This window comes from Triticum aestivum, chromosome 3A (assembly GCF_018294505.1).
Source record: "Triticum aestivum cultivar Chinese Spring chromosome 3A, IWGSC CS RefSeq v2.1, whole genome shotgun sequence".
Lineage (NCBI taxonomy): Eukaryota > Viridiplantae > Streptophyta > Magnoliopsida > Poales > Poaceae > Triticum > Triticum aestivum.
In genome coordinates, this window is record NC_057800.1 from 750336850 (window position 1) to 750361765 (window position 24916).

Here is a 24916-nt window from a genome sequence, read left to right on the forward strand (position 1 = left end):
ACCACGAGTGTGTCATTGCGTGCGTCGCGGTGGTATGAGCCCCGGTCGCGTAGTTCATTGGCGTAGTTAGTAGCAGCCGTAGAGTACGCTTTAGAGCGCATCGTGGGTTGGCCTGGGCGAGCAAGACGCGAGCGTCAGAATAGGGGAGGCGGGCTGCATTGTGCGCATGGTTAGCTAGTGGCCTAGATGGCCGGATAGTGCACGCGTGGGTTAGTTGGTTAGTGCGTGAGTGGCACAAAATCTGGGCAGGTTGTTGCTCCGGCTGACTGCGTGCGTGTGCGTGGCCGGATGCTACTTAAGCACTTGTACTCATGTTTGTTTGTTTTTGAGTCCAGAGGAATAAAAGGCCAAGATACAGGCGTTTGTCGCCGCGGCGTTCGTCGCCGGAATATCCTTTGTGTGCTCCACTATCCTTCTTCTTCCTCCGTCCGTGCGAGAGAGAGAGTGAGGGTGCAGCTGGAGGTGTCCTGGACTCCAACAATTGGTATACAGAGCTTCGGTTCAGGTGATCACCGGCGACCATGGCGCTCGTCCCACACGGCGGCGGCGCGGGCGGATCGGCGACGATGGCGATGCCAATGCTGACCGCGAACAACTACACGGTCTGGGCCATCAAGGTGCAGGCGATCCTCGACGTCCACACCGTATGGGAGGCGGTGGCGCCGGGCGACGCGGCGGTGAACGCCAAGAAGGACAAGATGGCGCGCGCGTTGCTCCTCGGGGCGTTGCCGGAGGATGAGCTGCTGCAAGTGTCGACGAAGCTCACCGCCAGGGAGGCATGGGACTCCCAGAAGGTGAGGTTCGTCGGCGTCGATCGGGTCCGCGCGGCGAGGCTGGGGACGCTGCATGGAGAATTCGACCGCATGAAGATGGCAGATGGCGAGGAGCTCGACGTGTACGGCGGGAGGCTCACAGCGATGGCGGCGAGGTATGCCAACCTCAGGGAGAGGCTGGGCGACGGAACACTTGTCAAGAAGTTGCTGGATACGGTGCCGGATCGCCTCTTCCCTGTCGTCGTCGGCATCGAGCAGTTCAACGACGTGACGACGATGGCGTTTGACGAAGCGCTCGGGCGGCTGCGCGCGTTCGACAAGCGGGTTCGGCGCCGTGGACAAGACGGCGGCGAGCGCGGGGGTAAGCAGCTGCTCATGAGGCGGCACAGTAGGCAGCGCGGGAGCGTCGACACGGCGGTGCTCGGGACGAGGACGACGGCAAGAGCGTGGCGTCGAGCAACGGCGGGAACCGGCGCGGGCGCTGCTACAAGTGCGGAGAGCGCGGCCATTTCAAGCGGGACTGCCCACAGCTGAGGAAGGCTCCAGCGGCGGAGCAGGCGCTGCTGGTGAACGGCAACGTCGACGACGACGGACTCCTCTAGGCCACGGCTTAGGAGGAGTGTGTTAGGAATAAACCGTGGCGAGCCTGGGACGCGGTGTGCGTGCGTGCGCGTGGTGAACGTGTCGGACTCGGCCCGTGGCAACCTGGGTTGCATGCGTACGTGACCAGGTGTGTGTGAGCGCCTGTAGGAAATTTCTGTTGTGTCTTCGTTCTTGTACCTCCATCCATCCACGACAGAGAGAGCTAGCTAGGCTTCGGCAACAACATTGGTGGCCTTCTTTGTTGTGCTGATGCAGGTCAAGGACATCGTCTCCAAACGCGCCAACCAGGTTCACTTGCGCGTCGACGTGAGCCGCATGGAGGAGGTGGCCCCGCCGCTACCACTACAGCTCTTCGGTGGCAGTACTTTGGAGCTAGGTAGCAGCAGGAGCATCAGATGCTGATGACGACGCTGCCTCCGCCTGAGGTGTTCGCCTTCGAGATTAATATGTAGCAGCAGATGTTGATGGAGCTGCCTCCGGCACAGGCAGTCACCGCCGGGATGGATATGCAGGATATGCCTCCACCGTTGGTGTTCGCCGCAGGGATGGAAATGGAGGAGATGCAGATGGTGATTCCTCAGCCGCCAGGATTCGACGATGAGACAGGGATGCCTCCATCACCAGAGATCCCTGTTGGGCTGGAGACGAACGTCGGCTTCCCGTTCCCGTACCGACAAGATGAGCTCTGTCGATCCTTTCAAGTGAAAGCATTAAACAATGGATGATAGTTCATCGATCTGTTGTCATCTAGTTACATCTGGATGCAATCTTTCGTCAAATTTTATGTCATTTCTTTATTATCAATAATTAATGGCTAAATCTATATTGTCAAAGCTCGAATATATATTTGAATGGGATATAGTAGACCCAAACACTTTCTTTTTAAAGAAGGATAACCTCCGGCCTCTACATCAGCAGACCCAAACACATGCACCAAAGAGAATGCTTAATACATGCCTGTAGATACCCCTCAAATGAGACTGCGGTGCATCCACAACAACATATCCAATTGTTTCAATGATGTGTCATGGATCAAACACACGAGCTTGTGATACGTTCTCGCGGCGTCTTGGGTGGGTGGGTGGGTTATTTCTCTTTTCTCTCGTCAGTACAGCTGATGCCAGATATGCTTCCGCGGATCAATGGTTTTCTATACTGGCTTGCCAATATATAATCGGTCATTCTGTTAAAAGGTATAAGTCGTGCAGAACCAGACAAGGGAACCATTGTGTCAAACCGGCTACATCATGTTTAAGGGCAAGGGAATATTGCAGAAGAATTCTGATGAATATACAAGGATGAATATATTTGTTGAAAGAAAGAGATAACCATATCATGGCATTATGAAAAATGATGAACAAAATTTTTATTTATGATCGAGGATTTGATCCAAAATTAAGAAATTGTGCACCCACTATCTAACTAATGTGAGGCCGGAAACTTCCTCACTGATAATATCACTCCCATAAAAGAGCGCGTTAGAGGTGACAACATGCATATGAGGTGACAACATACAAAGAATATTGTAGCAAAAATATTTTCGGCAATAAAAAGGCAATGAAAGTAACTACAATCTATGATCTTTTTGGGAGTGAAAAATAATGTCTCATGAAATTTCAATAATAGAAAGCTAGAATTGCATCAGATTGAGTGATACTCTGACAAAGACAATCATCGTAATTAAGATGAGGATATGATGATAATACAATATAAATCAATTAGACAGTTGTAATACAACCTGGGCTAATTAAGAGGTCACTTGATTCATCAATGAGTTAACAATATTTATAAGCAATTTCTTAAAAAAATGATTGATCCGAAGATAGAGAAACATATGGATGAGGGCCAATCGAAGAGGAAAAGTGGGTAAAACATATGAAAACCAATGGATTCCACATCGATCCAAAACACCAATTTTATCTAGTGGTTTTTTAATAATCCCTTCTTGAACATTGAAAAGTAGGGTTAGAGGAGAGAAGTCCTATGATAGAATTTCTTGGTGTTATTCAAAACAAATGTATAGTCATATTAGGCATGTGGGAATTTCCAATGGAATGCAACATGATATAGTACTTTGAGAGGAAAACAAACATGATGTATAATCTCCTACTTTATTCACTTATTTCTTGCATTTTGAGAGGAAAACCCTGCTACTTGGTACTAATATCGTTTAACACATTTTTAGAAAAATGTAATTAACACTTTTTAGCATAAATGTAATTAACACTTGGCAAATGAAGCTTCATGAGCTATTACTTGGAGGGCCGTAAAGAATTAACTATGATGGTCCAAGAGTATTGTAATTATAAAGGCTAGGACCCACAGAGATAAGCTATTAATGAACTCTCGATGCATGCTCCGCTTTCAAACACAAAACCATCCAGTGCATGCATGGACACTAATTTCTTGAATTTATTGTCAATCGGTAACATATGCATCTTCTAAGTCATCCCATAAATCTTATGTTATATATTACAATGCATCTACCTCGATCTGGATGAAACCTTTCCTCAATAATTAGGTTGTCTCCTTATCATAGTAATAATTAATCAATGGCTTCTAGTCGTGGGAATTTAGTTGATATGTAGAAAATGCCTCCGCTAGCGGGGTTGGCCACTGCGATAGATATGGTACAGATGGACATTCCTCAGCCGTTAGGGTTCAACACTGGGACGGAGATGTAGATACGGCACTTGTTTATGTCTGTACCACCGCCTCCACCGGAATTTCCCGCCGGGATGGAGTTGCTGTAGCAGGCGCATGAGCCGAACGCCCGCTTCTTGTATTGACAGGAAGATAAGATCAACACCCAGTCTAAGTCATGCTGAACATTCTGTAAATACAAGGTGAACATAACTCATAAAGTTGTTGATTTTTTTCAAAAATGTCTTGAACAATTTAAAAAATGTGAGAGCATTTTTAAGTGTTATGAACATTAATTAAAATTACACAAAAATTTTATAAATATGTTACAAACATTTTTATAAAATTGTGTGGGAAAACATTTTATATGTTGTGAACATTTCTCCTATAAACCTCTCTAAACTACCCAATGTTCTGGGGTGTTCGGGGCACGCATGCAATCTGGCTCACACGATATGCCTTGCTGGCCTGATTTTCCGGCGCTTTCAAAATAAAGAACCCAGGGCAGCTATTGGAGAAGCAGACGTGACGGGCATCCTCCTGCTCGGTCCAGCAGATGACGTTCTTCTTCCTCCCCCGCTCACAGCAAGGGAGGAAGAGTGTGTGTAACTACGTCTCGGTGTCGGTGGGTTTATATAGCAAGCGGCCGGTGAGAATCGCTTCACTGAGCTACATACATTAAAAGTCGTGATAGGCCATGGGATTCAATTCGGTATTCGTTGAGCTGTGTACATTAAAACTCATGGGTCAAAGGATGACAACATGCACCAACTAAAAATTGCTATATCTGAACAACTAAAAAACATAAACTTAAGCATGAAAAAATTGCAAGATATGACCAACTAAAAATCATAAACCCGGGCATTAAAGAAAGCAAGACCAGAACAGCTAAAAATCATGAACTTGTGCATGAAAAACATGCCTCTGAACAACTAAAAAGTCATGAACTTAAGCACCAAAAAATTGCAAGATCTGAACAATTGCAGCACCTTAGCCACAGAGCGAGCAAGTAATGGCAGCGTCCAACGGGGGGGTGAAAGCGGCCGGAAGAAGACCGTCATCCGCCGGATCTAGCAGGACGATGCCACGCACGTCTGCTTCTCCAAGGGCTGCGTGGGGTTCTTCAGCAAGGCGAGCGATCTAGCGGTCCTGACCGGCACCCAGGTGGCCGCTCTCACCTTCTCGCCCGGTGGCAATGCCTTCTCCTTCGGCCACCCCTCTGTCGACACCGTCGTGGAACGCTTCCTGGTGGGGAAGGGTGCCGGGGCTGGCGCGAGGGAGGAGGGTGCTGCCAGTGATGATCAGAAGATGGAGAAGCGGCACCAGGAGTTTGACGAGATGCGCACGGACCTATCAGAGGTGAAGAAGCGGACCGAGCGCGAGGAGGTCACCGCGAATGAGCGTGACACGGGGGAGCCGATAGCGGCTTGGGTTGACCCGAATGTGCGCGACATGGGGGACGAGGACATGGTGGCCTTCTTCGCCGCGCTGATGCAGGTGGAGGACATTGTCTCCGAACGCGCCAACCAGGTTCTCTTGCGCGTGGACGTGAGCCGCATGAAGGAGGTGGCCCCGCCGCTGCCGCTCCAGCTCTTCGGTGGCAGTACTTTGTGTTGGGGAACATAGTAATTTCAAAAAAAATCCTACGCACAAGCAAGATGATGGTGATGCATAGCAACGAGAGGGGAGAGTGTTGTCTACGTACCCTCGTAGACCGACAGCGGAAGCGTTATAACAACACGGTTGATGTAGTCGTACATCTTCACGGCCCGACCGATCAAGCACCGAAACTATGGCACCTCCGAGTTCTAACACACGTTCAGCTCGATGATGATCCCCGAACTCCGATCCAGCAAAGTGTCGGAGAAGAGTTCCGTCAGCACGACGGCGTGGTGACGATCTTGATGTTCTACCGTCGCAGGGCTTCGCCTAAGCACCGCTACAATATTATCGAGGATTATGGTGGAGGGGGGCACCGCACACGGCTAAAAAAACGATCACGAGGATCAACTTGTGTGTCTAGAGGTGCCCCCTGCCCCCGTATATAAAGAAGCAAGGGAGGAGGAGGCCGGCCCTAGGAGGGGGCGCGCCAAGTGTGGAGTCCTACTAGGACTCCCTAGTCCTAGTAGGATTCCAGCTCCCATATGGAATAGGAAAAGAGGAAGGGAAAAGGAGAAGGAAGGAAGGGGGCGCCCCCCTTCCCTAGTCCAATTCGGACGAGACCAAGGGGAGGGGTGCGGCCACCCTTGAGGCCTTTTTTCTTCTTTCCCGTATGGCCCAATAAGGCCCAATACGTATTCCCGTAACTCTCCGGTACTCCGAAAAATACCCGAATTACTCGGAACCTTTCCGATGTCCGAATATAGTCGTCCAATATATCGATCTTTACGTCTCGACCATTTCGAGACTCCTCGTCATGTCCCCGGTCTCATCCGGGACTCCGAACTCCTTTGGTACATCAAAACTCATAAACTCATAATATAACTGTCATCGAAACCTTAAGCGTGCGGACCCTACGGGTTCGAGAACAATGTAGACATGACCGAGACACGTCTCCAGTCAATAACCAATAGCGGAACTTGGATGCTCATATTGGCTCCCACATATTCTACGAAGATCTTTATCGGTTAGACCGCATAACAACATATGTTGTTCCCTTTGTCATCGGTATGTTACTTGCCCGAGATTCGATCGTCGGTATCTTAATACGTAGTTCAATCTCGTTACCGGCAAGTCTCTTTACTCGTTCCGTAATACATCATCTCACAATTAACTCATTAGTTGCAATGTTTGCAAGGCTTATGTGATGTGCATTACCGAGAGGGCCCAGGGATACCTCTCCGACAATCGGAGTGACAAATCCTAATCTCGAAATACGCCAACCCAACATCTACCTTTGGAGACACCTGTAGAGCTCCTTTATAATCACCCAGTTACGTTGTGACGTTTGGTAGCACACAAAGTGTTCCTCTGGCAAACGGGAGTTGCATAATCTCATAGTCATAGGAACATGTGTAAGTCATGAAGAAAGCAATAGCAACATACTAAATGATCGGGTGCTAAGCTAATGGAATGGGTCATGTCAATCACATCATTCTTCTAATGATGTGATCCCGTTAATCAAATAACAACTCTTTTGTTCATGGTTAGGAAACATAACCATCTTCGATAAACGAGCTAGTCAAGTAGAGGCATACTAGTGACACTCTGTTTGTCTATGTATTCACACATGTATTATGTTTCCGGTTAATACAATTCTAGCATGAATAATAAACATTTATCATGATATAAGGAAATAAATAATAACTTTATTATTGCCTCTAGGGCATATTTCCTTCAGTCTCCCACTTGCACTAGAGTCAATAATCTAGTTCACATCGCCATGTGATTCAACACTAATAGTTCACATCACCATGTGATTAACACCCATAGTTCATATCGTCATGTGACCTATACCCAAAGGGTTTACTAGAGTCAATAATCTAGTTCACATTGTTTATGTGATTAACACCCAAAGAGTACTAAGGTGTGATCATGTTTTCCTTGTGAGATAATATTAGTCAACGGGTCTGTCACATACAGATCCGTAAGTATTTTGCGAATTCCATGTCTACAATGCTCTGCACGGAGCTACTCTAGCTAATTTCTCCCACTTTCAATATGTATCTAGATCGAGACTTAGAGTCATCCAGATTTGTGTCAAAACTTGCATCGACGTAACTTTTTATGATGAACCTTTTGTCACCTCCATAATTGAGAAATATTTCCTTATTCCACTAAGGATAATTTTGACCGCTGTCTAGTAATCTACTCTTAGATCACTATTGTACTCCCTTGCTTAACACAGTGTAGGGTATACAATAGATCTGGTACACAGCATGGCAAACTTTATAGAACCTATGGCTGAGGCATAGGGAATGACTTTCATTCTCTTTCTATCTTCTGCTGTGGTCGGGCTTTGAGTCTTACTCAATTTCACACCTTGTAACACAGGCAAGAACTCTTTCTTTGACTGTTCCATTTTTGAACTACTTCAAAATATTGTCAAGGTATGTACTCATTGAAAAAACTTATCAAGCGTCTTGATCTATCTCTATAGATCTTGATGCTTAATATGTAAGAAGCTTCACCAAGGTCTTTCTTTGAAAAAATTCTTTCAAAATACTCCTTTATGCTTTGCAGAATAATTCTACATTATTTCCGATCAACAATATGTCATTCACATATACTTATCAGAAATGTTGTAGTGCTCCCACTCACTTTCTTGTAAATACAGACTTCACCGCAAGTCAGTATAAAACTATATGCTTTGATCATACTATCAAAGCGTTTATTCCAACTCCGAGAGGCTTGCACCAGTCCATAAATGGATCGCTGGAGATTGCACACTTTGTTAGCTCCTTTTGGATCGACAAAACCTTCCGGCTGCATCATATACAACTCTTCTTCCAGAAATCCATTCAGGAATGCAGTTTTGACATCCATTTGCTCGATTTCATAAAATGCGGCAATTGCTAACATGATTCGGACAGACTTAAGCATAGATACGAGTGAGAAACTATCATCGTAGTCAACACCTTGAACTTGTCGAAAACCTTTTTGCGACAATTCTAGCTTTGTAGATAGTAACACTACTATCAGCGTCCGTCTTCCTCTTGAAGATCCATTTAATCTCAATAGCTTGCCGATCATTGGGCAAGTCAATCAAAGTCCATACTTTGTTCTCATACATGGATCTCATCTCAGATTTCATGGCCTCAAGCCATTTCGCGGAATCTGGGCTCATCATCGCTTCCTCATAATTCGTAGGCTCGTCATGGTCAAGTAACATGACCTCCAGAACTGGATTACCGTACCACTCTGGTGCGGATCTCACTCTAGTTTACCTACGAGCTTCGGTAGTAACTTGATCTGAAGTTACATGATCATCATCATTAGCTTCCTCACTAATCGGTCTAGTAGTCACACGAACAGATTTCTGTGATGAACTACTTTCCAATAAGGGAGCAGGTACAGTTACCTCATCAAGTTCTACTTTCCTCCCACTCACTTCTTTCGAGAGAAACTCCTTCTCTAGAAAGGATCCATTCTCAGCAAAGAATATCTTGCCTTCGGATCTGTGATAGAAGGTGTACCCAACAATTTCTTTTGGGTATCCTATGAAGACGCACTTCTCCGATTTGGGTTTGAGCTTATCAGGTTGAAACATTTTCACATAAGCATTGCAACCTCAAACTTTAAGAAACGACAACTTTGGTTTCTTGCCAAACCACAGTTCAGATTGTGTCATCTCAACGGACTTAGATGGTGACTTAGATGGTGCCCTTTTAAACGTGAATGCAGCTGTCTTTAATGCATAACCCCAAAACGATATTGGTAGATCGGTAAGAGACGTCATAGATCGCACCATATCTAATAAAGTACGGTTATGACGTTCGGACACACCATTATGCTGTGGTGTTCCAGGTGGCGTGAGTAGTGAGACTATTTCACATTGTTTTTAACTAAAGGCCAAACTCGTAACTCAAATATTTTATTTCTGCTATCATATCGTAGAAACTTCCATTTTTGTTACGATGATTCTTCACTTCACTCTGAATTTTTTTGAACTTTTCAAATGTTTCAGACTTGTGTTTCATCAAGTAGATATACTCATATCTGCTCAAATCATCTGTGAAGATCAGAAAATAATGATACCTGCCACGAGCCTCAATATTCATCGGACCACATACATTAGTATGTATGATTTCCAACAAATCTGTTGCACGCTCCATTGTACTGGAGGACGGAGTCTTAGTCATCTTGCCCATGAGGCATGGTTCGCAAGCATCAACTGATTCATAATCAAGTGATTCCAAAAGCCCATCAGTATGGATTTTCTTCATGCGCTTTACACCAATATGACCTAAACGGTAGTGCCACAAATAAATTGCACCATCATTATTAACTTTGCATCTTTTGGTTTCAATATTATGAATATGTGTATCACTATGATCGAGATCCAACGAACCATTTTCATTGGGTGTGTAACCATATAAGGTTTTATTCATGTAAACAGAACAACAATTTATTCTCTTACTTAAATGAATAACTATATTGCAATAAACATGATCAAATCACATTCATGCTCAACGCAAACACCAAATAATACTTATTTAGGTTCAACACTAATCCCAAAAGTATAGGGAGTGTGCGATGATGATCATATCAATCTTGGAACCACTTCCAACACACATCGTCACTTCACCCTTAACTAGTCTCTGTTTATTCTGCAACTCCCGTTTCGAGTTACTAATCTTAGCAACTGAACTAGTATCAAATACTGAGGGGTTGCTATAAACACTAGTAAAGTAAACATCAATAACATGTATATCAAATATACTTATGTTCACTTTGCCATCCTTCATATCCGCCAATCACTTGGGATAGTTCCGCTTCCAGTGACTAGTCCCTTTGCACTAAAAGCACTCAGTTTCAGGCTTAGGTCCAGACTTGGGTTTTTCACTTGAGCAGCAACTTGCTTGCTGTTCTTCTTGAAGTTCCCCTTTCTTCCCTTTGCCCTTTTCTTGAAACTAGTGATCTTGTCAACCATCAACACTTGATGTTTTTCTCGATTTCTACCTTCGTCAATTTCAGCATTATGAAGAGCTTGGGAATCGTTTCCGTTATCCCTTGCATATCATAGTTCATCACGAAGTTCTACTAACTTGGTGATGGTGACTAGAGAATTCTGTCAATCACTATTTTATCTGGAAGATTAACTCCCACTTGATTCAAGCAATTGTAGTACCCAGACAATCTGAGCACATGCTCACTAGTTGAGCGATTCTCCTCCATCTTTTAGCTATAGAACTTGTTGGAGACTTCATATCTCTCAACTCGGATATTTGCTTGAAATATTAACTTCAACTCCTGGAACATCTCATATGGTCCATGACGTTCAAAACGTCTTTGAAGTCCCGATTCTAAGCAGTTAAGCATGGTGCACTAAACTATCAAGTAGTCATCATATTGAGCTAGCCAAACGTTCATAACGTATACATCTGCTCCTGCAATAGGTCTGTCATCTAGCGGTGCATCAAGGACATAATTCTTCTGTGCAGCAATGAGGATAAACCTCAGATCACGGATCCAATCCGCATCATTGCCACTAACATCTTTCAACACAATTTTCTCTAGGAACATATCAAAATAAACATATGAAAGCAATAACGCGAGCTATTGATCTACAACATAGATATGCTAATACTACTAGGACTAAGTTCATGATAAATTAAAGTTCAATTAATCATATTACTTATGAACTCCCACTTAGATAGACATCCCTCTAATCCTGTAAGTGATCACGTGATCCAAATCAACTAAACCATGTCCGATCATCACGTGAGATGGAGTAGTTTTCAATGGTGAACATCACTATGTTGATCATATCTACTATATGATTCACGTTCGACCTTTTGGTCTCCGTGTTCCGAGTCCATATCTGTATATGCTAGGCTCGTTAAGTTTAACCTGAGTATTCCGTGTGTGCAACTGTTTTGCACCCGTTGTATTTGAACGTAGAGCCTATCACACCCGATCATCACGTGGTGTCTCAGCACGAAGAACTTTCGCAATGGTGCATACTCAGGAAGAACACTTCTTGATAATTATTGAGAGATCATCTTAAAATGCTACCGTCAAACTAAGCAATATAAGATGTATAAAAGATAAACATCATATGCAATCAAAATATGTGACATAACATGGCCATCATCATCTTGCGCCTTTGATCTCCATCTCCAAAGTACTGTCATGATCTCTATCGTTACCGGCATGACACCATGATCTCCATCATCTTGATCTATATCAATGTGTCGTCACGTGGTCGTCTCGCCAACAATTGCTCTTGCAACTATTGCTATCGCATAGCAATAAAGTAAAGAAATTATTGGGCGCCTGCATCTTATGCAATAGAGAGACAACCATAAGGCTTTTGCCAGTTGCCGATAACTTCAACAAAACATGATTATATCATACAAAAACTTATATCTCATCACGTCTTGACCATATCACATCATAACATGCCCTGCAAAAACAAGTTAGACGTCCTCTACTTTGTTGTTGCAAGTTTTACGTGGCTACTACTGGGCTTAGTAAGAACCGTACTTACCTACGCATCAAAACCACAACGATAGTTTGTCAAGTTGGTGCTGTTTTAACCTTCGCAAGGACCGAGCATAGCCACACTCGGTTCAACTAAAGTTGGAGAAACTGACACCCGCCAGCCACCTGTGTGCAAAGCACGTCGGTAGAACCAGTCTCGCGTAAGCGTACGCGTAATGTCGGTCCGGGAACCAAAGTATGACATGCTGGTAAGCAGTATGACTTATATCGCCCACAACTCACTTGTGTTCTACTCGTGCACAACATCAACGCATAAAACCTAGGCTCGGATGCCACTGGTGGGGAACATAGTAATTTCAAAAAATTTCCTACGCACACGCAAGATCATCGTGATGCATAGCAATGAGAGGGGAGAGTGTTGTCTACGTACCCTCGTAGACCGACAGCGGAAGCGTTATAACAACGATGTTGATATAGTCGTACGTGTTCACGGCCCGACCGATCAAGCACCAAAACTACGGCACCTCCGAGTTCTAGCACACGTTCAGCTCGATGATGATCCCCGGACTCCGATCCAGCAAAGTGTCGGGGAAGAGTTCCGTCAGCACGACGGCGTGGTGACGATCTTGATATTCTACCATCGCAGGGCTTCGCCTAAGCACCGCTACAATATTATCGAGGATTATGCTGGAGGGGGGCACCGCACATGGCTAAGAAAACGATCACGAGGATCAACTTGTGTGTCTAGAGGTGCCCCCCTGCCCCCGTATATAAAGGAGCAAGGGAGGAGGAGGCCGGCCCTAGGAGGGGGCGCGCCAAGTGTGGAGTCCTACTAGGACTCCCTAGTCCTAGTAGGATTCCACCTCCCATATGGAATAGGAAAAGAGGAAGGGAAAAGGAGAAGGAAGGAAGGTGGCGCCCCCCTTCCCTAGTCCAATTCGGACCAGACCAAGGGGAGGGGTGCGGCCACCCTTGAGGCCCTTTTTCTTCTTTCCCGTACGGCCCAATAAGGCCCAATACGTATTCCCGTAACTCTCCGGTACTCCGAAAAATACCCGAATCACTCGACCATTTCGAGACTCCTCGTCATGTCTCCGATCTCATTCGGGACGCCGAACTCCTTCGGTACATCAAAACTCATAAACTCATAATATAACTGTCATCGAAACCTTAAGCGTGCGGACCCTACGGGTTCGAGAACAATGTAGACATGACCGAGACACGTCTCCAGTCAATAACCAATAGCGGAACTTGGATGCTCATATTGGCTCCCACATATTCTACGAACATCTTTATCGGTCAGACCGCATAACAACATACGTTGTTCCCTTTGTCATCGGTATGTTACTTGCCCGAGATTCGATCGTCGGTATCTTAATACCTAGTTCAATCTCGTTACCGGCAAGTCTTTGGTAGCACACCTGTAGAGCTCCTTTATAATCACCCAGTTACGTTATGACGTTTGGTAGCACACAAAGTGTTCCTCCGGCAAACGGGAGTTGCATAATCTCATAGTCATAGGAACATGTATAAGTCATGAAGAAAGCAATAGCAACATACTAAATGATCGGGTGCTAAGCTAATGGAATGGGTCATACCAATCACATCATTCTTCTAATGATGTGATCCCGTTAATCAAAAAACAACTCTTTTGTTCATGGTTAGGAAACATAACTATCTTCGATTAACGAGCTAGTCAAGTAGAGGCATACTAGTGACACTCTGTTTGTCTATGTATTCACACATGTATTATGTTTCCGGTTAATACAATTCTAGCATGAATAATAAACATTAATCATGATATAAGGAAATAAATAATAACATTACAATTGCCTCTAGGGCATATTTCCTTCACTTTGGATCTCGGTAGTAGCAGGAGCATCAGATGCTGATGGCGATAAATATGTAGCAGCAGATGTTGATGGAGCTGCCTCTGGCACAGGCAGTCACCACCGGGATGGATATGCAGGAGATGCCTCCACCGCTGGTGTTCGCCGCGGGGATGGATATGGAGGAGATGCAGATGGTGATTCCTCATCTGCTAGGGTTTGACGATGAGATGGGGATGCCTCTGTCACCTGAGATCCCTGCTGGGCTGGAGACGAACGCCGACTTCCTGTTCCCGTATTGAGAAGATGAGCTCCAAACCCCTCTCGCTCCGTTCAAGTGAAAGCATTAAACAATGGACGATAGTTCGTAAATCTGTTGTCATCTAGTTACATGGATGCACATTGGAATTTAGTCATTCTTATTATCAGTAATAATGCTATATTATGTCATTTCTTTTTGCATTTAATGAATCACATTTCAAATGTACACACGTGTTGCTGGCTACAATCAGCATGTACTATTTGAGTTCTTTCTAATGTCAACCGTTCAGGGGAGGCTTAAAGTTGGCATTACTCTCTCATGAACAAGAATCTTTTATGCCATAATACGGACTTGACAAAGCTCGCATATATATAGAACGGGGATAGATAGTAGATCAACACTTTTAAATAAAAGGAGGATAAACCTCGGCCTCATCAGTAGACCCAAACACATGCACAAAGAGAAATGCTTAATACATGCATGTAGATACCCCTTCAATTAGACTGCGGTGCATCCACAACAACATATCCAATTGTTTCGATGATATGCCAAGGATCAAACGCACGAGCTTGTGATACGTTCTCGCGGCGTCTTGGGTGGGTGGGTGGGTTATTTCTCTTTTCTCTCGTCAGTACCACTGATGCCAGATATGCTTCCGTGGATTACTGGTTTTCTATACTGGCTTATCCATATATAATCGGTCATTGTGTTAAAAGGTATAAGTCGTGCAGAACCAGACAAGGGCACCATTGTGTCAAACAGGCTACATCATGTTTAAGTGCAAGGGAATATTGCAGAAGAATTCTGATGAATATACAAGGATGAATATATTTGTTCAAAGAAAGAGATAAACATATCATGGCATTATGAAAAATAATGAACAAAACTTTTATTTATGATCAAGGATTTGATCCAGAATGAAGAAATTGTACACCCACTATCTAACTAATGTGAGCCCGGAAACTTCCTCACTGTTGGGGATATAACTATTAGGTCTGACCCGCCCAGGAGGGGCCTGGTTATACCTAAGGCGATTCATGAAGCCCAAGACAGCTCGGGAAGATGGCGGTTTAGTTAAGGGCCCAAGACCCAAAGGTGACTCAAGGCCCGTAGAGATAAACCACCGTATGTACATAACTTGCATTGTAAGGTAGGAATAGTTAGAGACCGAGCCGGTCAATGTTTTTGAGCCGGCCAGAGGAAGCCTCTGTATATAAAGGGACAACCCGGGCGGCGGTTCAGGGCAAGAAAGATCAGGTCAAGCGGATTCGGTCCCTTGTAATCGAAACATAAGCAATACCACCTCAAACTGGATTAGGCTTTTACCTTCACCGTAAGGAGCCGAACCAGTATAACCCTCGTGTTCTTTGTCCCGTTTTAACCACTTTAAGCTTCCTAGTTGCGATGTCTCCACGATTAAGTCCTTCCACTAGGACATCTGCCATGACAATTCCATGATAGTTGGCGCCCACTGTGGGGCATGCAAACGGTGGATTTGAGTTCTTGAAGTGCAGCTTCTAAGGGCTCAAGGGATACATTGTGGGCCGGATGACCAAGAGTCATCGCGGCAAGCTCTACATCGACGACGCAGGCTGGGGCCCCGATGCCGGCTTAATTGAGTACGGGTAGCGGGTCCCCTTCGGCGGATTCCACGTCTTCATCGGCCAGATCGGCGAGCCGGGCCTTGAGCCGGACATCTGCACCGACATCGTCGAGACGGCTCAGCGTGCGAGACCCACCCGGACTCAGCTCGCCATGAAGCATGCCTTCGTGGGATGCATCCATGGAGGAGAATTTTCTGAAGGGTCTGTGTTTGGCGGTGAGACGACCGTCTATTCTAATGGTGAGTCATCCACAGGTGAGACAGATTCATTGTATCAATTGCAAGATGGTGGGCTCGGGGGCTGTTCCGATGGCAGCAGTATTCCGGACCCCTTTGAGTCGCCAAGCAGGGCAATGATCTTCATTACTGGCACGCAACCGGTCAAAACTCTACGGCTGCGGCAGCGATAACTTCCGGGTCAGCGGCGGCCGGGGCAGGAGGCCCTGCGCGCCCGCGGGCTCAAGTACTGATGGACCTCATGGATAGGATGACAGCCCTGATAACTGTCGTGGTTAACCTGGCGGATCAGGCGCAACATGATGCAGGAGTGGCACGGTTACGTGAGGAGGTAGCAAAAGCCAAGGAAAACCTAGCAGCGGAGGACATCGGGATGGCCGCAGAGCGGGAGGCTTTGGATGCTCGGGCTCAGCAGATTCAATCAAGGGCTTTCCAGCTTATGATGGATTTGAATGCATCAAATGAGGTCATGAGGAGAAGGCACCAGAAAACTCACGTCTGCCTCTGACTTATGATCCTAGAAACCTCATCTCCACACCCGGTGTAGGCCACAGCAACCCGCCGGAGGTAAACCGGGTTGCAACACCCGGGGCAGGAACGCTGGTTCGACCACGAGTGGTGGAATCTCCTCGTATGAATACTGCTTCACCTCATTATGTACCAACACCACCAAGTCATTATTCCAACCCTTTGGAAAACATGATCGCTGCGGCAGCATGATTGGCGGCTCTCCCGGCGGAGGGCCACTCTACGACGGCAATTGAAACACGAAGGGTCAGAGAACTTCTTCAGACGGCTCTGGCGCAGCAGGAGGCATATTCTTATAGTCGAGATAGGATTCATTTGACTCCTCGCCCAAGCTGGAGCCCGAGTTATAGCAGGCATATAGATTCAACAGCTGTTTCAAGCAACGCCCGACGCCATGACCAGCCGTGCGGGCATGTCCCGGCGCGTGATGGAGCTCCTAACTTGGTTGACCAGGACAGGATTCGCCAAGAGGTTGAGCGAGCGGCTCAACAGGCAGCTGAGTAGGCGGCTCAGCAGGCAGCTTACCAGTCTTTTCCGGTCTATCCGACGACTTCTCTTGAAGCAGGCATGACCACGACGACTGGAGGTGTCCCTTGCTTGGTGCTGGCGCTGCGTAATGAACGTTTGCCTAAGGATTTCAAGGGCCTCGAAAGGTGCCTAATTACACAGACGATTTACAGCCCGGGGAGTGGATTGAAAGTTATGAGATGGACATGGAACTGCTGGAGGTCAGTGATGCTGCAATGGCCAAGTACTTCACCATGATGTTGGACGGGACGACCCGCACTTGGTTAAAGGGGCTGCCGCCTAATTCCATTGGTTCATGGGCAGAGTTAAAGCCCCGGTTTATTCAGAACTTCAAAGACACATGCAAGCATCCCATGACAATTGTGGATTTGACTAATTGCAAGCAAGAGAAAGGTGAGTCCACGACCCATTGGGTGCGCCGGTTCAAAGCCATAATACATTCATCTGATAAGATGGATGCCGACTCTATAGTCTTAATGTTGGAGAAAAAATTCCACTTTACGCCTCTGAAACAGAAGCTGTGGTGGCTCAAGCGTGATTGTAATGACATGGGCCAGCTAATGGCGGCTCTAGTCAAGTACGCCGACTCTGATAGTAGCAAGGATCCTGAGTCTAACTATGAGAAGACAGGAAAGGGAAAGAAGAACGGCAATGCCAAGGGTCATCAGCATAACCCAGCGAATTAAGGAGGCAATAATAAGCGTAAGGCTGACAGTAGCTCGGAGTTTGTGACTAACACCAATGCATAGGGAAACAACCAACGACGCAAGGGGAGGCTTTCAAGAATTCTAACATGTTCAACAGCAATCATGGGCCGGGCGGCGGCTCAGGTGGCGGCGGTTTTCATTGCCCGGGCGGCGGTTCAAATTCCAACTTTCAAGGCTCTCACGGAAATCAAGGTGTCCATAGTCAGCAATCTGTCCAGGGAGGTCAGCAGCAGTAGTCTGGATATCAGAGCAATCCAAAGCAGTTGAATAGTGGACAGTATCATGTGTTCACCACCAGTTTGTGCAGACGGGACCAGAAGCTTCATAAGAGGGATGTAAATGTTGTTGATCCGGCCGTCCCTCATTATTTGAGATGGTCTGAGCAACATATTATGTGGAGTAGGGAAGATCATCCTCCCCGGGTTGACAATACGGGTCACCTGGCCTTAGTGGTGGCACCTCAGGTTGGTGGATATAAATTCACTAAGGTACTCATGGACGGAGACAGTAGCATCAACATCCTCTATTATGAGACTTTCCGTCGCATGGGTTTGACTGACAGAAGTCTTAAAACATCCAATACTGTTTTGCATGGAGTGGTGCCTGCTACCTCTTGAGCACTGCATTGGATTTTCCCGAAGAGGAGAGGATGATGCAGCAAAGTAGCATAAGTATTTCCCTCAGTTTTTGAGAACCAAGGTATCAATCCAGTAGGAGGCTACGCGTGAGTCCCTCGTACCTACACAAAAACAATAGCTCAACACAACCAACGCACTTAGGGGTTGTCAATCCCTTCACGGTCACTTATGAAAGTGAGATCTGATAGAGATGATAAATAATATTTTGGTATTTTTGGTATAGAGATGCAAAGTAAAAAGTAAAAGCAAAGTAAGAGCAAAGCAATAATAAAGTGATGGAGATTGATATGATGAGAAATAGACCCGGGGGCCATAGGTTTCACTAGTGGCTTCTCTCAAGAGCATAAGTATTCTACGGTGGGTGAACAAATTACTGTTGAGCAATTGAAAGAATTGAGCATAGTTATGAGAATACCTAGGTATGATCATGTATATAGGCATCACGTCCGAGACAAGTAGACCGACTCCTGCCTGCATCTACTACTATTACTCCACTCATCGACCGCTATCCAGCATGCATCTAGAGTATTAAGTTAAAAACAGAGTAACGCCTTAAGCAAGATGACATGATGTAGAGGGATAGTTTCATGCAATATGATAAAAAAAACCATCTTGTTATCCTCGATGGCAACAATACAATGCGTGCCTTGCTGCCCCTTCTGTCACTGGGAAAGGACACCGCAAGATCGAACCCAAAGCTAAGCACTTCTCCCATGGCAAGAACAACCAATCTAGTAGGCCAAACCAAACTGATAATTCGAAGAGACTTGCAAAGATAACCAATCATACATAAAAGAATTCAGAGAAGATTCAAATATTATTCATAGATAGACTTGATCATAAACCCACAATTCATCGGTCTCAACAAACACGCCGCAAAAAGAAGATTACATCGAATAGATCTCCACAAGAGAGGGGGAGAACATTGTATTGAGATCCAAAAAGAGAGAAGAAGCCATCTAGCTACTTACTATGGACCCGTAGGTATGAAGTAAACTACTCACACTTCATCGGAGGGGCTTGGATGATGATTTAGAAGTCCTCCGTGATCGATGACCCCTCCGGCGGAGCTTCGGAACAGGCCCCAAGATGGGATCTCGTGGATACAGAAAGTTGTGGCGGTGGAATTAGGTTTTTGGCTCCGTCCCTGATCGTTTAGGGATACGTGGATATATATGGGAGGAAGAAGTACGTCGGTGGAGCTTCGAGGGGCCCACGAGGCAGGGGGCGCACCCTAGGGGGGCGCCCTCCACCCTCGTGACCGCCTCATGGCTTTCTTGACGGAGGGTCCAAGTCTCCTGGATCTTAACTGATGAGAAAATCACGTTTCCGAAGGTTTCATTCCGTTTGGACTCCGTTTAATATTTTGTTTCTCCGAAACACTGAAATAGGCAAAAAACAGCAATTTTGGGCTGGGCCTCCGGTTAATAGGTTAGTCCCAAAAATAATATAAAAGTGGAAAATAAAGCCCAATATAGTCCAAAACAGTAGATAATATAGCATGGAGCAATCAAAAATTACAGATACGTTGGAGACGTATCAAGCATCCCCAAGCTTAATTCCCGCTCGTCCTCGAGTAGGTAAATGATAAAAATAGAATTTTTGATGCGGAGTGCTACTTGGCATAATTTTAATGTAATTCTTCTTAATTGTGGTATGAATATTCAGATCCGAAAGATTCAAGACAAAAGTTCATATTGACATAAAAATGATAATACTTCAAGCATACTAACTAAGCAATTATGTCTTCTCAAAATAACCTGGCCAAAGAAAGTTCATCCCTACAAAATCATATAGTTTAGTCATGTTTCATTTTCGTCACACAAGAATGCTCTCATCATGCACAACCCCGATGACAAGCCAAGCAATTGTTTCATACTTTAGAAATCTCAAACCTATAAACTTTCACGCAATATATGAGCGTGAGCCATGGACATAGCACTATGGGTGGAACAAAATATAATGAGGGGGGTTATGTGGAGAAGACAAAAAAGAAGATAGTCTCACATCAATGAGGCTAATCAATGGGCTATGGAGATGCCCACCGATTGATGTTAATGCAAGGAGTAGGGATTGCCATGCAACGGATGCACTAGAGCTATAAATGTATGAAAGCTCAACAAAAGAAACTAAGTGGGTGTCCATCCAACTTGCCTGCTCATGAAGACCTAGGGAACTTGAGGAGGCCCATTGTTGAAATATACAAGCCATGTTCTATAATGAAAAATTTCCACTAGTATATGAAAGTGATAACATGAGAGACTCTCTACTATGAAGATCATGGTGCTACTTTGAAGCACAAGTGTGGTAAAAGGATAGTAACATTGTCCGTTCTCTCTTTTTCTTTCATTTATTTTGGGGGCCTTCTCTTTTTTTATGGTCTTTCTCTTTTTTTGGCCTTTTCTTTTTTATGGCCTTTTTTCTCACTTGGGACAATGCTCTAATAATGATGAGCATCACATTTATATTTATTTACAACTCAATGATTACAACTCGATATTAGAACAAAGATGACTCTATATGAATACCTCCAGCGGTGTACCGGGATATGCCATGAACCAAGAGTGACATGTAAGAAAGAATTATGAACGGTGGCTTTGCCACAAATACTATGTCAACTACATGATCATGCTAAGCAATATGACAATGATGAATGTGTCATGATGAACGGAATGATGGAAAGTTGCATGGCAATATATCTCGGAATGGCTATGGAAATGCCATAATAGGTAGGTATGGTGGCTGTTTTGAGGAAGATATAATGAGGTTTATGTGTGAAAGAGCATATCATATCACGGGGTTTGGATGCACCGGCAAAGTTTGCGCCAACTCTCAATGTGAGAAAGGGCAATGCACGGTACCGAAGAGGCTAGCAAGGATGGAAGGGTCAGAGTGCGTATAATCCATGGACTCAACACTAGTCATAAAGAACTCACATACTTATTGCAAAAATCTACAAGTCATCAAAAACCTCGGCACTAAGCACATGCTCCTAGGGGGATATATTGGTAGGAAAAGACTATTGCTCGTCCCCGACCGCCACTCATAAGGAAGACAATCAAATAACACCTCATATTTCAAATTTGTTGCATAACGTTTACCATACGTGCATGCCACCGGACATGCAAACTTCAACAGAAGTATTTCTCAATTTCACAACTACTCAACTAGCATGACTTTGATATTATTGCCTCCATATCTCAAAACAATCATCAAGCATCAAACTTTTCTTAGTATTCAACACACTCATAAGAAAGTTTTATTATTAATCTTGCATAGCAAGCATATTAGGATTTTAAGCAAATTACCACACTATTAAGATTCTCAAAATAATCTAAGTGAAGCATGAGAGATCAATAGTTTCTATAAAACAAATCCACCATCGTGCTCTAAAAGATATAAGTGAAGTACTAGAGCAAAACTATAAAGCTCAAAAGATATAAGTGAAGCACATAGAGTATTCTATCAAATTCCAAATCATGTATGGCTCTCTCAAAAGGTGTGTACAGCAAGCATGATTGTGGTAGACTAACAAGCAAAGACTCAAATCATAAAAGATCATGCTTATTTTTCTAAACTGAAACATGAACTAAAACACATTATTCCTGAAAAAAATCATAATTTTGGAAAATGGTCATGACTTATATAAAAAAAATTAAAAAATACCATGAATATTTTATTAATGTGTAAATTAAACTTGCCGACAACCCTGCTCCCACCACTAATTGCAATCTCGCTGCAGGCATGGAGTTGCATGTCGAGCGCGGACTTCCAACTAGGACAAAAAGCGGTCGGACCTAGTTGTGTGTCGTGGGTGGACTTGCAGCTCAGACAAAAATGGGTCGGGCCCCATTTACAGCTAACCTTTCCATTAATAATATGATAGATACTATGATAATGGAGAACTCAAGGAGATGGGTCTTACATCGACCTGGCTTGATTTATTTAGAATAATACTATAAATGTGGCAAGAAACTATTAGATTTCATGCGAAGTTAGACTTTGATTATGTGCGCATTTGTCTTTCTCTCCTCGGTAGGGAAAGCTAGCATGCCCCTGCATAACGACGACGAACTCCTGCAGCGGCGCCATCTCCATGAGCATATGCATCACCATCACTGCGGGGAATTCACGCGGCGGCGGCGGCGTGGCCATTAGCCCCTATTGTATGTTCACCTTGGTGGCCAAACCGGGAGGAGGAGGCATCACCGTAAGCATCTGGTGCATGTCCACTCCTGGGGGCTAAGCCCGGCATTTGAGGCATCAAACTCAAAGGTGGTGGCACCGAAGAGATGGAGCGGTGGCCGCGGAGGCGGGGGCACCAGGAGCTTAAGGAAGATATCGATGTGATAGGCCTCCACGAGAACCTGGTTGACACGTCCGGAGAAAGCAGCCAATACATGCATGACTGCAGCGACGAAGGCCGCCATGTCCTCATAACCCATGTCGTGCATATCAGGGCCGAGCCACGCGGCAATCTGGTCCCCCGTGGCGCGCTCCTTGGTCAGGGTCTCGTGCGCGCGCTTCTTCTACTTCTTCCTCTCTGCCAGCTCTGTGCGCATCTCGCCATGCTGCCGGTGCAGCATCTGCAACACGTTGTTGGCGGCGGAGACCTGAAGCTCTGCACCGTCCCCCGCCATGACGTGGTTGTCGACGGCGTCAAAGGATGAATGGCCATAGGAGAAGGCCTTGCAGCGAGGCGAGAAGATGACAGCGCCCACTTGGGCACCGGAAAGCTGTTGGCCCGAACTAGCGAGTAGCTAGTTGTCTGAGGATCAACCAAGTCTAAACTACAGCTAGTGTAAACTAGCAGAGCACACGGTGCTGGTCCCACACACACTAGTAGTGAAGCTGGTACACTCACGAGTAGAGGAGGAAACTAAAGTGGCTTGTTGCCTGGTATTTGATCGGAATGGAATGCTTACAACCGGCGGGGGTGAAGCTCCTTTTATAGCTAAGTGAACCGACCTAGTACTGAGATATTTTTGTAGCTGTGACATGAGCACATATGTCACAGCATACTACCTACACTAGTAAGCTAGCTATTATCTTGCTAAGTAACAGCTGCTGCTGCTGCCGACATGCAACTATGCATGCATCTTGTAAATGCTGCTGACCAAGGTTGACTCAACATTCTCTCCCTCAACCTTGTCGAAGGAGCTTGGTGTCGATGATCCCGATCTTGTCGCGCAGATCCTGGAACCGGACGCGGCCAAGTGCCTTCGTCAGGATGTCCGCCTTCTGCTCACCAGTTCGGATGAACTCCACGATCACCGAGCCTTTCTCGATGCAGTCACGTATGAAGTGATAGCGGAGATCGATGTGTTTGCTGCGGTCGTGAAGCACTAGATTCTTGCAGAGCGAAATCGCCGACTTGTTGTCGACGAAGATGAGCGCAGGGGCGGTGTCCTGATTCAGCATCTCGCTAAGAAGGCGAGCAAGCCAAATGCCTTGACAGGCCGTTGTAGCTGCCGCGATGTACTCCGCCTCACACGAAGATACGGCGACAACCTTCTGCCTCACCGATTGCCAGCTGACGGGACTATTCCCGAGAAGGAATAGTATGCCCGAGGTGCTCTTTCGAGAATCCACATCACCAGCATGGTCGGAGTTGCTGTATCCGACCAAGCTCTCGTCGTCGCCACGACGATACACGCATCCATGCGTGAGCGTACCCGCGATGTACCAGAGCAGGTGCTTGACGGCAGCGAGGTGATAGCTTGCCAAGGCTTCTGTGAACCTACTCACGTATCCGACAACGAACATGATGTACGGTCGGGTGTCCACGAGATACCTGAGGCTCCCAATGATGTTGCGGTAGAGCGTAGCATCCACCGCCTTCACGGAGCTATCCTTGCTGAGTTTCAGTGGTGCCTCCATTGGAGCATGCACAGCATAGCAGTCCTTCATGCTTGCTCGCTCGAGCATCTTGGTGGCGTAGGCCGTCTGCATGATCGTGATGCAACAACCCTCCTGGTTCACCTCCAGCCCGAGGTAGGATCGGAGCAGCCCAAGGTCACTCATACTGAAGAGACGATGCATCTCTCCCTTGAAGCGTTGAACCTCTTCAGGCTCTGCCCCGACGATGACCAAGTCGTCGACGTAGATGCCGATGATGAGAAGCGTGTTCGCGGTGCCACGCGAGTAGACGCCGTACTCAGAAGCTCTGTGTGAGAACCCAAGAGATGCGAGACTTGCATCGAGCTTCGCGTTCCACGCCCTTGGGGCTTGCCGGAGTCCATACAGAGCCTTGTGTAGTCGATACACGCCCTGCTCGTGGCCCTTGGCAATGAACCCGAGTGGCTGGGAGACGTACACATCCTCATTAAGGTCGCCGTTGAGAAACGCCGACTTGACATCCATGTGGTGTACCTCCCACCCGCGGTGAGCAGCCACGGCAAGGATGAGCCGCACGGACTCCAGCCTTGCCACCGGAGTGAAGACTTCCTCAAAGTCCAC

At 45.9% G+C, this 24916-nt stretch overlaps 1 pseudogene; it reads left to right on the forward strand.

Annotated features, from left to right (window-relative positions):
• The first annotated feature begins 4961 nt into the window (after positions 1–4961).
• LOC123057384 (agamous-like MADS-box protein AGL23) lies at positions 4962–14256 on the forward strand (annotated as a pseudogene).
• Positions 14257–24916: the final 10660 nt, after the last annotated feature.